We start from the raw sequence: 15,609 nt of genomic DNA, 5'->3' as shown, positions 1-15,609 counted from the left end.
TTTTCTGGCTCTGACTTTCTGGCCACAATAGAGCAGACAGAATTACTTGATGCTGAGAACCTTGTTAATTTTATGGCCCATTTTCACATGGAGCTCAGCTTTTATTTCCCCTCTTACTCTTTATTCTTGATTCAGTTGTTAGTAAGGTTTACTGAGCAAAAACACTGGGTGTATTATGGGAAGAAATCTAATCAATGCAGCACCAAGGGACAGTCCTTCAGAGTCCTCCCTGTGGCTGTGAGCCAGACTAGAGGTTACTACGAGGTTACTCTGTCTGATTTTAACCAAAATACCCATCTACTTCTGAAAAGGCTGCCGGCCGCCCCAAACATGTGTAACAGAAGCCTCATTAATATGAGTTCCCAATATATATATACACCTGTTGTACCAGCCCCCAGCACAGAGCCTGTGCTTCCTATTTTAAACACTTTGCATGTCTGTCTGCATTCCCTGCTGTCTGCAGTTGCTGTGCTGTGGTACTGCAGGGCAGCTCGCAGGCGGTACCTTCAGGGAATGCAGGAGGCTAAAGAAAGTGGTGGCAGATGTCAATGGACTTTGCCAAATGCTATTTTTCAACTTAGATTGTTTGAAAGATTCACTGGCTAATCCAGACTTTGTGATACAGAAGTATCCTCATTAGTCATGGCTTTAAGTGTGCATTTCTTTAATGCCTGCTCCTTTTTCAGGTGTTGATACAGAGAATTGCATTGACATGTGTAGGAAATCTCTATTTGTTTTGCAAGACTCTGCTTCCTAGCAAACCCCAGCCCTCCTGTATGCGGAGTTTACCTGTTCTTAGAGTTGAATTATTAGAAAGATACAGCACTTCCTTAGGGCTTTTACCTGTCTTGGCTCTGAGTTCTAATAAATCATTTGGCAGCAAAGTGACTCTAAGATAAACTTTTCCCCTTTGATGAAATATTTGTTCAGCACATTCTACAATATAGGTTTATGTCAGGAGTTATACTTCTTCCTTGTTAAAGACAAAAAAAGAAGGATCAAAACCATTATCAGACACAACTGCTGATTCAGCACAGGCGCAAAAACTTCATATACCCAGTGAGCTGTATATTTTCTGGCCACCTTGCTTGATTTTCCTGACAAACACATTGGGAATTCCCTGCCAGTACTTCTTATAGCCCTTGCCACATTTTGTGTAAAAGAGCAGTAAGTTGTTAAGGAAAGTATACCATTCCCCCAAGCAGGTCCTGAGAGTCTCAGGTGCTCTCACCTGCACACAGGTGGTTTCCGGGGAACACCCTCCCAGTAGTTGTGTGGCTCCTGTTACACTATGAGTGACTGAAATATCTGCAAACGGGCACATCTGCTGTTGCATTCACAGTTTTCATAATTGTTTTCACAAGGCCTGGTTGATACTGTCTGCATTTTGGGGTTTTTTATAAAGTTTTTCCATGGAAACTTCCAGTAAGGTATGAATCCTAGCACCAGATATTGATGGCTAAGAGGAGGCTGCAGTTCTACTGGCAATGAGCTGCAGTGAATCAGAGACTCTGAAGGAACTGAATTAACTCTATTTCAGTTTCAGCACTTCTCTGTGTGCAGTGATGTTCTTCCTGCCCATACCATGTTGCAGCATTTGATTGTGAATTGTAGCCTGAGAAGCATGTGGCAGTTTCAATATGCATGTATGTTAAGCAACACTTTCAAAGAAACAGTCTCCTCAGTTAAAAGTTCTTAAGAATGTAGGAGTTCTGGGCCAGAGAAGGGTCTGTCTGGCCTACTGTCTTGTTTCCAGCAGTGATTAGTGGTCTGTGCTTACAGAAAAAATACAAGTGCTAAGTATATGGAATAAACAGGCAGGAGTGTTGTGGTTGTGAACTCAGTCACTGCATGTGGAAAATCTCCCTGGACTGTAGGTGCAACAGGTCAGAGAATTCTTAGGCAAAAGCTTGGATTTGTATGGTTGGATCCACAATCACATACTGGGCATAGTGACTGGCACAGCATAAACACCAGACAAGTCTGGGACTAAGCCCACGGGTTCCAGCCATTTGCAAATAATCTATTTGTAAGGGTATTCATCTTCAGTGACAGTAAATACAAGAGTGTTCAAATGCAACTAATGATTAACTTACTCTTAACTACTTTAGTAACCTGCTTCTTTCAATAATGGATTTGATTTGCCTGCGTCGTTTTCATATTATTTCAGCATAAACCCCATTCCCTTAGTCTTTGTGGGTGCTGGAACTCGATGATCCTTGTGGGTCCCTTCCAACTCAGCATATTCTGTGATTCTGTGTTTTGAGGACTTGGACCATAGAAGTTGTTTTCTGTTGTTAGTTGAAGTGGCATCACGTCACAAAAATCTGCATTTTGCGCAGAAGTCTGCACTTAGTAAAGTTGCAGACAGGCTGTAGAGTTTATGGGCACAGGAAATAACTGTAGTTATCACACCTAGGATGTCTTTTGCAAATATGAAGTATTCCAGGAAAGGTTAATAGCCAACACTTTCCTAAAATGGGATTAGTGGTGCCACTTCGTGGAGATCCTATTTCAGTGGGGTTCCAGTCAGTCATGTCATTGGGGTGGGGGGGTTAATCAATCAGAAGGATAATTTCTCCTTTCTTCCCACAAAGTAAACATCTTGCATTGCTCTACAGTAAACTGGGGCTTTTCCATTTTAGCAGACACCAAGTGTCAGTTCTACAACATTTGGTGTTCTATACTGCACTACTGTCGTGATGTGTAAGGGTTCCATTTCAACAATCATGAGTTAAAACAGCAATCCTATTGTATTGCAACCTTCCATGGAAAAGGGTCGCCTATGCCATCGACCTTCAAAAGTACATACCCAGGTTAAGCTAAACCAAGTACACTGATTTCCAGTGTCAGTCATTAATGGCTGAGGTTATCATTAGCACCCTTTTTTGGTGCATTGCATTAGTGAGGAACCACCAGCTCTGCAGCTTGGGCCAAAACTAGATGTAGACTTAAGCTTGACTGTCTCGGTGTGTAGATACTGAGTACAAAGGAAGTTCCACACTCTTCTAGAAGAGCTGGATTATTATTAGTTCTCTGACTCTCAGGCTGGGTCAGTTGGCTGCCTCAAAGACTGTAGTTAACATACTCCTGTTATTCTCCTCTTTCTGCTTTTACTCACAACGTTAAAATACAGTTCTTGCTAAAGAAGATCATGTTTGTTGTTTGGGAACAATATCCCTGATGTTCAGTAATGTCCCCATTCAGAATAATACATAAACATATCTTTACTTTTAATAACGTGTATCAGTAAGCCCTTGAAGACCCTGGAGCACAGGCATTGTGCATTTCAGGATGCAAGTTTAATATGATGTTTCTTCTTGTGCATTCTCATGTTTCAACAGAAATATATCTGGCAACTGTTGCTCTTCTATAGCCGGTCAAAGAGAGAGGGCTTTCTTATTAACTCTCTGGAGAAGAAATGTAAGACCCAGTCATGAAAACACTGACATGACTGAATAAAGTTCTTCATGTCTAAACACCTGCAGGATTGTAGCCTAATGTAATAATGGAATAGTCTATAAAATCTCAATGTGGCACTGTATCAACACATACTTTGTATACAGCCTTAAGGCTGTCAAGTTTGAAGAGTTTCTTTATCTGTACCATTTCTGTCCCATCTTGTGTCTGGACTTTTTTCTGCCTGTAGGTTCCCATTGGCCAGATGTCTGACTGAGGCTAAAGATGATTTTTCATGTACATTTTTGTACAGTACCTATATTCTATTTTAAGGGAAAATACACACATGCATTTGTCTTCTTTATTAATAAACTGAGTGACAATCTAAAATAAATTCTTTCAGCTGTTCAGAATGGTACACAGATGTACTGGCACATGAGTGAGTTAAATAGAGAGCAAAGCATTACATCGCCTACAGAGCTGAGGAAGAGGAGCTGGTCTCTGATCACTAAAGCAAAACAAAGCAGTGCCAAGGTGGTGGCTTTGAGAAAGATAAACCAGACTGTTACCTCTCCTTGTAGATTGTGTGGGGAACTCTGATGCCTTACTGCCTTTCATTCCAAGGCCAGATATCATCTCACAGTGGGTAACCCAATCCTAATTTTTAGGATGCTTAAGTCTTTATATGACTTTACTCTCAGACTTGGCAGTGAAGAGAACATTCACTTGCATTTAGATCTAATTTAGGTGCATGTGTAGGTAATTGTTATTCCTAAGCTGCTGCTATGGAGAGAGAAGAGAGAGGCTCCTAAGGGGTTGGTTCAGGGTATGTATGTTAAAGATGTACTGCAGGTTTCTCTCTGAAGGACCCTGTGTCTGTGTCTGGACACTCTCTACGATCCTATCACCTTAACTGAGACAGTAAAAGAGAGCTGTATCCTCTCCCTGTCTCTACATTTCTGTTCTGTAAACAAAGGCAGTAATTTTTCTCCTGTGAGTTTGGGGGTAACATTCAAAAGGAGTTGTGAAGCACTTGGATTTTATGGTGGTCAAAGACTGAGAAATGCCAAAATGGAAGGTGTCTTTTGTTGGAGAAAAACAGTATTCTAAGAAGAATTGATGGGCTGTTATATATAGAAATTTTAAGGATGTTGTGGTGAAAAGTAACCTTTGTTCATAAAACAGCAGCAGAATTAGCTGAAAAAAACTAGAAGCAGTAAGAAGTGAACAGAGTTAGCATGTGATGTGATGTGATGTGATGTGATGTGACAGAACAATCACAGCATCACTTCTTTGGAATGACCCAGAGTAACTTGTGTGGAGTGTGTAAGGGATGAAGCCTAGGTAGTTGCACTGTGAGTTCAGACAGTGCCCTAAGGGAGAGTTCCAGAGGTGGGACAGGGATGGAGCCCACAACCTTAGTGTTGTCAGCACCATGCCCTGAGCCCGTTTCAGGGTCAGTCTCACCTCTGAGAGGCTTAATATTTACTGAATATTTGTTCCATTACAGGCAGTGTTTCTGCACCGTTTAAGTGGATATAATTGTTGAGAGGGCTAATGTTTACTGAATACTTGTTCCACTAAATTTGGTGTTTCTGCATAGCTTATGTGGATATAGTTGTGAGAGGGTCACCATTTTTATATTTGTGCCATTAGAGCTGTTTATTATGGACTTTGAGTGTTATCTCACCTTAATCCACATTGAGGGGAATCTGTGAATCTCAGCTCCTCTCCTCATAGTGGGGACATAACAGAGTGTTTTTTCATGTTCCCCATAGTTCTATCACCATCACAATGCAAGAAACCAGGTATTGTTATTTCACCACAGTGTATGTATTTTTATATGAGATAGTGGTTTCTGTACTTGACCATGATTACAAAGGATATGTAAAGATATTACTGACACAAATGCATTATCAAAAATGTGTCCCTGGCTACTGCAACTAAACTGCTGAATCCTATATTTTAGGAGTGATTTATACCTGATGTGTTGATGTCCATGATTGGTCAATTAATCTGACCACAATTTATCTTTCTACTAGTGATTGGTACAGTAATTTTAAAGGTCTGAAAACAAGGATGATATTCAGGGGTAAAGGTTGAAATATTTTTATCTGGTAACTTTTCTTTAAACTCACTTGGCTGTGAAAATAGAGGACACTTTTTTTACTCACAGCTTTCAAGGTTTGCTGCTATTAAATTGACTGGTCTCAGGAATCTTGTCATAGTGCTTCCCTGAAAGTAAGTCATCCCTCTACAAAGTGCCATTCCTGCCCTACTTACCCTCAATTAAGGCTTCCAAAATAAGTTTGTGGTGGGACACTGGCCTTCTACTGAAACACATTCCTCACCAGCAGAAAAGACTTTGGAATGCTATATTTAATATTTGTATGTCTGTTTCTCACTTTTTCCTTCATAAGGATAACACATAAAATTATTTTTTTTCTTTCTTTCTCTATAGAAGCAGAAAGAATGACCTACTGGGGAACCAAGTTAGAAAATGAAAGAAGTGAAGATTGGTCATCTCTGCAGAGGAAATGACAAGGTATGCATAGTAATCACACTGGAGATTCATTTCTTGCTGGTGCTTAGGTCTTCATGGTACATTACTTGTGTCAATAAAGTTTAAAAATAATCCTCAGAAACCTTGAAAAAGATGTTTGGAAAAGAACTTTTTTCTTCTGTGTGATTGCCACAGTAAGCAAAGTAAATATTTATATGGTTATAAATATCTTTGAGATGCACCTTTAAACTCATTACTATGCTGAATTGTAGCTGTGTTTCTGCAGGTAAATGGCAATCACATTCAATGAATTGGTTTTTTGGCTGAGGCCAGTAAAAACAACCCTTCTCCCAACACTAAACTGAAATGCCTCCAGATACTATCAGTGGTCATCCTTGAGACTTGAAGTGCTTGTTTCATGGCATTTATTACCATCACAAGGAGATGCACTTAGTACCTGTTTTGCATTGCATTTAAAGAATGTGTCCTTTTACATTTGTCATCCTGAAAATCTGTAACTTAAGGGATGCAAAATCAGCACTAACAACTCCTGTCTCAAATATTTTCAGTAAAGTGAATGCTTAATATTTATCCAGTGACTGCTCAGAGACCAGCACAAGGCTTTATACCACTTAAGTCCTGAGGTTAAATGTTACTTCAGTGATGCATAAAATTTGTATTGACTATCTGCCCTGCACTGAGTTGAACCCATTCATGAATAAGCCTCACAGTACCACTGTGAGATAGAGAATTATGGTCTCCATGTAACAAGTAATAAAACTGAGCCCCAAAGGGCTTATGTAACCACTTCAAGTCCTACAGGAAGTGTATAGTAGAACCAGTAATGAAGCCCAGCTAACCTGACCTGCCATCCTTCCTATTTGGACACCCCTGCACCTGGTATCCTTTCACTATCTTCTGTTATCAACAGCTATACACTCTTTATGTACAGTTTCAACCATCAAATTCTCTTGCAAAGAAACTTAAAACACAGCTGATGTGACCTGTGAATCCTTCTCGTCCGTAAAGAGCGACATGAGACACAAGGCACAAAGGCAGCACAAACAGCACCAGATGGCCTTCGTAACTGGAGCAAGTCAGCACAAAGTGACAACAGGGAGAGCTGCTGTTGTGACCTCCCTTTCTATTTTTTTGCATAATGTTGAGAGGAAGACTATGCAGATCTTTCTGTACTACAGAGAGGAGCTGCTGGTAGAGGGCAATCAGTGCTTTGCCTTTTGTAATCTTGCTCAACATCTCTTTGATTTCCTTTAGTAAATGTCAGGTCACATGTTGACTGCTTGCATTCTAAAGCTAAAGTATAAATCATCTTCTCAAGTGACAGAAACTGTCATTTCTCCTTGCAAAATATTTTTCTAACTATGTCTTATGTAACTGTTACAGTTGTTGACATTTTTCTTAAAAGCCCTGTTGGTTTGACACTCAGGATTCAGTATAAAGCTATAGACTGGGATAGAGAATTCTTCTGCCTTTGCTTGTATCTCTTTGCTTTCTCATGAGCCGAAGAAAGAAATATTATGCCACTCTGAGTCATGCTGTAGAAAGGTGTTTTATTTTTAATATCATTAGAATTTTAAAAGAAGGAGAAAGATAAACCTTAGCATAGTGAAACCAAGAGTTAATATGCTTCAATTATAGAAAGTGGCTATTAAATTTTGATGGGATGCTATGACTGATACTTCAAATAAAATGTCGATGTGGCAAAGTGGGGAGTGTCGATAACAAGTTGAATACTAGAGAAAGGCTGTTGATTTTTATGGAAAATATATATATAAAAAATACATGATCCTTAACCAAAGATGTTCTTGTGGAGATATCCATAGGAAAAAATCAGAGTAGAGACTTCTTATGTCTGTCTTGGCTTGTGTCTACAAGAATGCAGCCCTATATAGCTGTGTCTTGGCACAGATATAGGCTGAAAGTACTTGCCCACGTGAGATGTTTTACTGTGCCAAGCTTAAGGATGATACTGATTCCTGCCCCGCTTAAGGGTGATACTCTAGCATTATTAATCTGCTTTCCCTCTGCTCTTTCATGCCTGCAGAAGAAACTGTTGATATGTCTTCCTGACAGGTCTTTCTCAGAAGAAACAGCTGCAAAATGTGGAATCAGTTGTGTGAAATTACTGCTGGCAAGGCCTTTGACCTTCGACTGCTGCTGGATCCAGATGAGTGATCAAAGAGAGTACTTTTGCAGGTATTTCATGTCTTCACCTGTACTAATCTCACTTTAATGAGAAGTAAATTATTCTGGAAAAAGAAGTTCAAGAAACACTTGTGTTCCTTCTGAGGGAATGGGAGTGATCTGGAATGCCAGGAGTTTGGTCTTGAGTGGGCCCATTAATCCTACTGCATCCAAGTCCGATTTTTTAGTTAAATTTTAAGCAAGCTAGAGACCTTTATGTTAAATGCAAGATATTTTAAGACACGTTTAGGACTCTGAAGATACACTAGATGTCTGTATTGACACAGTTTTCATCTCTCAAAACCAGCATTGTTTGGTTAAGTATCCTCTGGCTGTCACAGAACATTGCTGAATGTAGAAAGGGAAGTCAGATCTTGATCTAAACATCTCTGCCTTATAATGAGATACTGTCTAATAGCCTTCACAGCAAACAGTTAAACTCAATACAGACACATGCTAGAAGGGGCACTTGGCCTGTTAAGAGAAGGAGTGAAAAGTGCCCTCCTCATCCCCATGACTGAAGGCCAGACTGCCCACTGAGTTTAGAGCAACCAACCTGGCATCTGTGGCATCTCATGATCATGACTCAGGGTTTACAGAATCACAGTTCCCTTCTTGTCAAAGCCAGAACTAGGATATAGTCCCTGTGAAACAGGTGCCCTGTGTCAGTCTAGGTACTTAAATGATCTTAGCGCTGAAGATGCCCAAAGCTGGTTCATGGGCATTACAAACTTGTTTTCCTCAGCACATAGAGGAGGAACACAATATTTTACAGGTATGGAAGTGAAGCACAGCTGTCTATTTTAAGTGGATATTTTAAGATGCATAACCTCAACAGATAGGGGTAGATCTTTAAAAGCTTTCAGTGTGGGTCAGCTTGTGACATTTTCAGGGAGACTGACAGCCAAGTTGCCGTTCGCTTTTGAAAGTCTGATGAGTTATTTTAGCATCTAAAGAAGCCAGAAGGACTGAATTTATTTTTCTGAAAACTTGACCCAGGTATTTGCCCAAGATTATGAAGGAAATATGTAGTCCAGTTGGTAAATTAATCCAGCTCACTTAAATTTCTGAATACCCAGAGGACCTGCCTCTCTCACACCTTGCTTACTTTTCTGTTCCAAAGATTCTTTTGCTGAGTACTTGGAAGGCAATGCAGCTCTTCTGTGCTAATTAAATCTTCCTTTCTCTTGCTGCCAGCTGTAACAGAGTGGAAATCCCAACAGGACTGTCAAAGAGTCCTGTTCTGCATATTAGGCCATACTGAGTCTGGAACCCTAAAGTCTCCAAAGGCTTACTGGATAATCTCTTTTTAAGACCTCTGTTAGTATCAGTTATCTCAAATTGCAAACCACTGTCAAGTCTCAGGAATCTGCAAGAGCAGGTCTCCCCAGTCATTAGATAAAACAACTTGAAGAGAAGGCTCTGGGGAGACCTTAGAGCCCCTTCCAGTGCCAAAGGAGATCCAAGAGAGCTGGAGAGGGACTTTGGATAAGGGCTTGGAGTGACAGGAATAGAGGCAATGGCTTCACACTGACAGAGAGCAGATTTAGATTGGATATTGGGAAGACATTCTTCCCTGTGAGATTGGTGAGACCCTGGCACAGGTTGCCCAGAGAGGCTGTGGCTGCCCCATCCCTGGCAGTATCCAAGGCCAGGCTGGACAGGGCTTGGAGCAACCTGGGATAGTGGAAGGTGTCCCTGCCCATGGCAGGGGCTGGAACTGGATGATCTTTGAGGTCCCTTCCAACCCAAACCATTCTGTGATTCCATGATTCAATACCCCAGGAGATCTGCAAAGAAAAGGAGGATGATTGAAATTTATGGCTGGAGCAAGAAGTCAGAGGGAGCATTACCCCACTGTTTGTTTTAAGAAGCTTTTAAAAGGAAAACTGTTTTTCACTGACAGGTTGTTTGAATGATTGAATACACTGTGAGCTCAGTATTTGCAAGGCCTAGAGGAACACACTGATTTTCTGCTGGAAGATTGCAGTCTTCAGCCCTCTCAATATGAAGAACATTGGACCCTGGCTTTCTTGCTGATGTTTCTAAAATGAACTTTAATCAATCTTGAGAAAGGACTTTCATAACCTGAATTATGGCCCCCAGTACTAGATCTTTGATAGGAGAGTGAGCCTAGCAGTACTGATTTTCTCATGCTCAGCATTTATTCTGCTATTTTTTGCCACTTGTTAGGAATGTGTATTTTAAGAAAACCTCAGTTTAGGAAGTGCCTTTTCCCAGCAATTTTTCTGTGTTTAAGTGGAACGTTTTTACATCATTCACATATATTTTTCCTCATTTTGAAGTAAATGATTTTTTTTAGGAACTCCTGGATTCTGAAATCTAAAAATGGAAACTTCCTTCCCTCTCCAAGTATGACACAGCATTTGTCAGTCGCACCAGATGGGGAAGATGAGCCAAGAAAGCAGCATAGATAGTCAACCAATTTTATTTATTCATTTTGATGTTTTTCTGTGAGGAGGCAAATGTACTTTTTGACTCAATGTAGTGTTTTAAGTCCTGGCTTGTCTGTTTAGAAGAACTTAAGAGTTGGTTTTAATAAAACAGACTGGAGAGATTAGAGAATTTGGAGCCTTTCTGAGAGAACAGCAAATACCTGAAAGGGGCTGCCTTCATTTTTGGCCAAGAAATCCGATGGGGAGTGCTAAAAAACACCCCATAGCTGAAAACAAAATTTTCCTTTAGTGCTCTTTGTGCATTGTGGTTTATTTGCTGCAGAAAAGATTCTGTACAGTGCTGATTCTCCAAAGCAGATGGCAAACAATGATTAACCAGTTCCTTGCAACTGCTCACTAATGAGCAGACACCAAGTTGAACTAGTTATTCATATTGAATTAAGCTTAAAAAAAATCATTTAGTTATGAGCATAAATGTTCTCATCTAAATGGAAACTTTCCCAGAATCGTGCACTTGGGGCTGGATGGATATCTTCAAGCATATTTCTAGTGGCAGAGGGTATGAAAAAGTAAATGATAGTAGAATATGATTGTAGTTCTTAATGTAATTTAAAATTATTCCATTGTAAGTGAAATACTGATGCATAAGGGCGGGACCTCTGATCTACGTGCATTTGCAAGCCTGTCCTACACAGCAGTAAGTGTCTTGTGTGGCTGCTGAGTCTTACTATGCTGTCTAAAGCTTCTTTTAAGATTTGAGTGGAAGCAGTGCTCTAACAGTAGTATCAAGGATTTTAGATTTATGGCATTAAGAGCTAATGGGAAGCACATTTGCTGTACATTCACATTCCTAAGCTGTTCTACTCACAGCACTTCAAGGCCAAGTGAGGCCTAGGATAGATGAAATTTTTAAAAAAATATAATAAATAAAATTAATATTGATAATTTGGAAATGGTGTAAATACTGTCATCAGTGAGATCATGATGAAACAGCTGTGTAGGAAGCAGCTCAGCAGAAAAGGATCTGGAGGTCCTGATGCACCCACCAGCCGTGTGCAAGCTGCATCCAGGGCTGCACGAGCAAAAGCACAGCTCAGAGCAGTGATCCTCCCTCTTCACAGCACTTGTGAGACTGTGTTAGAATCACAGAATGCTTTGGGTTGGGAGGGACCCTAAAGCTTATCTCATCCCAACCCCCTGCCATGGGCAGGGACACCTTCCACTAGACCAGGTTGCTCAGAGCCCCATCCAACCTGGCCTGGAACACTTCCAGGGATCCAGGGGCAGCCACAGCTTCTCTGGGCAACCTGTGCCAGGGCCTCACCACCCTCACAGGGAAGAATTTCTTCCCAATATCCCTGCCCTCTGTCAGTTTGAATCCAGTCCCCCTTTTCTTGTCCCTCCAGGCCCTTATAACTAAGTAGTCTTTCCCTGTCTGTCCTGTGGGCTCTCTTTAGGTACTGGGACATTTAGGTCACCCTGAAGCTTCCCTTTTCCAGGCTGAACAATCCCAATTCTCTCAGCCTTTCTCCACAGCAGAGCTGCTCCATCCCTCTAATCAATGCTGTGTCCAGTTTGAGAGCGCCCTTGTTCAGGAGAGAGACCAGCACTGTGAGACCACACATGCACTGACCCAGGCAGGACCACCAGGCTCCTCAGAGCTGGGCCACGTGGCAAGCACAGAGAAGCTGGGAGAGCTGGGTCTGTCCAGGCAGGGAAGAGCAAGACAGAGGGGAGACCTGCAGTGCTGCCAGCAGCTGCCTGATGACAGGGTGGGAGGGTGGAGCCTGGCTCTTCTCTGAGCTGCGCAGCAATAGAACAAGGGCCGTCAGCCATAAGCTGGAACAAAGGACATTCCAGTCAGATCAAAGGAAAATCTTTTAACCAAAGAATGGTCAAAGGTTGGGATAGGTGCCCAGAGAGGTTGTGGGTTCTCCATCCTTAGAGGTGTCCAAGATTCAATTGGGTGTGTGCTTCAGCAACCTGATTAATTAGACCTGCTTCGAACAGGTGGTTGGATGGGATGCTTTCAGGGTCCCCTTACAACCTGAATTATTCTGTCATTCTTTGATTTTTTCACAACAAGGACTAAAACAAAAAAAATATTGCAGACTTGGACCACTGAAAGATCAAAAAGGAGCAACTTAAGTTCCTTAAGGAGAATTAATAGTACTGTACATCTGCTTGTTCACCTTCTGGCATCAAAGAGGCAGGAGTTTATGTAATGAATAGTTACCTCAGCATTTTTCTGTCTGGCTGTGCCTAAAAGGAAATCACAGCTTCGCTACATGATAACAAAATTCTTACTGACTTCAGGAGGGTCTGAATTCTGCCAGCTTGAATGGGCATCACTGGAGGGCTCTTTAAAGTCAGATAACAGTTTTAATGTGGAGAGAACTTCAGAGAATAGTTCTGAGTTTTTCTGAAAGTGTATTTCACAACATCAGATTCCTTTAGCATGTACACATTAATTTGTGCTAGTATTGGAAACAAACAAACAAACAAAAGGTATTTCTCTCAGCTTTGAACCTGTGTTCCTGTAAGCGCAAGTATTTAATTGAGTTGCTGAAAAAAACAAGGGAAAATTGCAGGGAAGAAAAGCTTCCCTATGATCACCAAGTAAGAAAATATTTCCAAGCTTTGCATAATGTTGGCCAGCTCTGACATTTAGACGGCTCATCTTACAGAGAAAGACTGTAAAAAATCAAAACTTTATCAAGTGAGCTTGCTTACACCCTGAAAAAGCCTGGTTTTTACAGCCAGGATAAAAACATACGAACTGCAGTATACAGTGCCCTGGTAGGGCATATGTTCTTTTACTGCATTTGTGACAAGGGGGAAGGGGTTTTGACATTGCTTAGGCTGGCTTTATGCAATGGCACTTGGCAGCAGAGCATATATAGCCCTGGTACTCTTATGTTTGGATGATAAAAAATGTCCAGGGTATGTTTCCTTTTCTTATCTAACCAGCCTGTTCTACTTCATAATGTTGTATATGCTAGTGATTACAGCATTTTTAATTGTCTGGATTATGTGTGAGTACCAATAATGATAAATTCACACTGGAGTCTACTTGGCCCATAAAAATTTTATGCAACTCTGAGGAAAAGTTACTGTTATTAAAGAAACATTTTGGAAGCCAAGGTGCCTGCTTCCACAGCCCAGCCTTAATCCTTTAATGCACTCAGTGTTTTGGATGAGTGCAGGTGTACGTGGTCCACGAATATTTAAGAACAAAAATACTGCTTATGCAGTAGAGGCTAATTTCTGGAAAATAATGGCTGCAGAACCATTTGGTAATTTTCTACCCTGCCCTTCCAAAAGAACAGTCTGGATCTGAGGAGTGTCTGTCACATGTTATTACCAATTCCAGTGTTTGGCATTTGTGGTGATTTTATGCTAATATTAATGATACATTTATGGTTTTCTTCCTCATACATTTTAGCCCCCAGAACTTGTTTTCTTGGCAGTGTTTTCCCTGTAGTCATGAGGGATTTTTACATATTTGTAGAGAATCTGAGACAATGCATTTGTCCAGTAGCTGGAGTATTAAAAAGCAAGAAGCATAAATCTTGCAGTTCTGAGGACTGGTAATACTGCTTTTAGGATTTGGTAAGACCTTTTTTTTAATGGAACACTTACATGCTTGTATGTGAATCCATTACATGACATACACCATGGTTAGCAACAGCTTTTGTGTGTCATGGCACAGGTTCCCATACACTCCTGACAGTTTATGCATATTCATGAGATCCATGACATTTTCCTGCATCTGCTCTTATCACAGATTTCATTTCAAAGCAGCACTTCATTGATGTAGTACACTGACACATTTTACATATAATTGCTTTTCATCTGGTTGCATGATTATTTTGTGACACCTAGTGGATAAATTGATAGTGGTGCTGATTTAAATTGCTTCTGTTTCTTTTATTCTCCTGATAAAAGTTCTGGCTGGAGACTCAATTCACATCACAACACATAAACTCTCTTGCTTTCTAACATTCTTGTCTTTTTTCCCCCTCTTTAACTTTGTTCATGGAATAACTTGCTCATAGGTGAACAAATACCCAACTCCAATCGAGGAAATTCCAAGAGTCCCAAAATAATGCAAGGTAGTAAATGTTTGAAGATGTCATGGTATTGTTTAGTCAGGCTCCCTATCTGTGCAGTCTGCGATCTTCACACAAGAACTTCTTCTACTGTATCAACTTTTTCTGAGGTGTGCTTCAAGCATGCAGTTCCATTAAGAACCAAATGTGCAATGCATAAAGTAAAAGATTGTAAAGAAGTACTTGTACTTATTACCCTATGAGAACTCTTAGAAATATCTGTTCCTTTTGTGTTCTTAGAGAATGAACTCTGACAAATAATTAAAATACTATTCTATACACACAAAAATATTTACATGAAGAGTCTAGAAATGCCTTAAATGCATGACCTACTTTCACAACTAAGATATGTCTTTCGAAGTATATCGTAAGTTACATGTCATGGATTCTGTGCCTAAAACTTATTTCTCCAACAGGAAAATATTGAAATACTGTCCAGTGTGTTTGCTACCAATGCTGTGGGATAGAAAAGCAGGTACTTCTACATGGCTCTTACTTTTTGTGTTGATAAGGGGAAGGGAATCAATTATTTCAGTTGCACCAAGTCTGCTTGCTGTATTTCTGAGTTGACACTAGTAATGTGCATGTTTCTGTCTTCAGAGAAGGTGTAATCTGCTCCTGGCAGGGCAGATCTTAAATTCTGAAATCTGTCATCCCTGAGCAGGCACAGAACAATAGCTTACATGATAGCTAAGATAGAATTTAGTAGTTTTTAAATAGGAGCTAAGAGGAACCATAAGGCAGATGAATTTGGAGCTAAGAGGTTATGTATTTTTCATATGTGGGGAATTGGAATGGAGCTGTGCACAGGACATGAAGAAATTGATTCTAAAGACCACCTACAAGATTTTAGGTTTCAGCTTGTTACTCTTCAGAGAAAATGTGTTGCATATTTTGACTCCCAAGAGGCTTCACAATCAGAAAATGTAATACTGAGCTGTGTTTTTAATACCAACTGACAAGGCACTCTTTC

The 15,609-nt window shown here is 40.5% G+C and overlaps 1 long non-coding RNA gene across 1 annotated transcript in view; it reads left to right on the top strand.

Moving 5' to 3' along the window:
• LOC108445772 overlaps nucleotides 1-15,609 on the top strand; it is a 121,137-nt gene that overhangs the window by 95,713 nt on the left and 9,815 nt on the right. Inside the window, exons 8-10 of the long non-coding RNA XR_001860746.1 lie at nucleotides 5,861-5,944; nucleotides 7,968-8,119; nucleotides 15,053-15,111. This is a non-coding gene — a long non-coding RNA (uncharacterized LOC108445772). The remainder of the gene's footprint in view (nucleotides 1-5,860; nucleotides 5,945-7,967; nucleotides 8,120-15,052; nucleotides 15,112-15,609) is intronic.

Source organism: Corvus brachyrhynchos, unplaced genomic scaffold, assembly GCF_000691975.1.
Source record: "Corvus brachyrhynchos isolate BGI_N302 unplaced genomic scaffold, ASM69197v1 scaffold523, whole genome shotgun sequence".
NCBI lineage: Eukaryota > Metazoa > Chordata > Aves > Passeriformes > Corvidae > Corvus > Corvus brachyrhynchos.
Note: the sequence above shows the minus strand (reverse complement) of the source record. Positions and strands in the feature narration are given on the sequence as shown.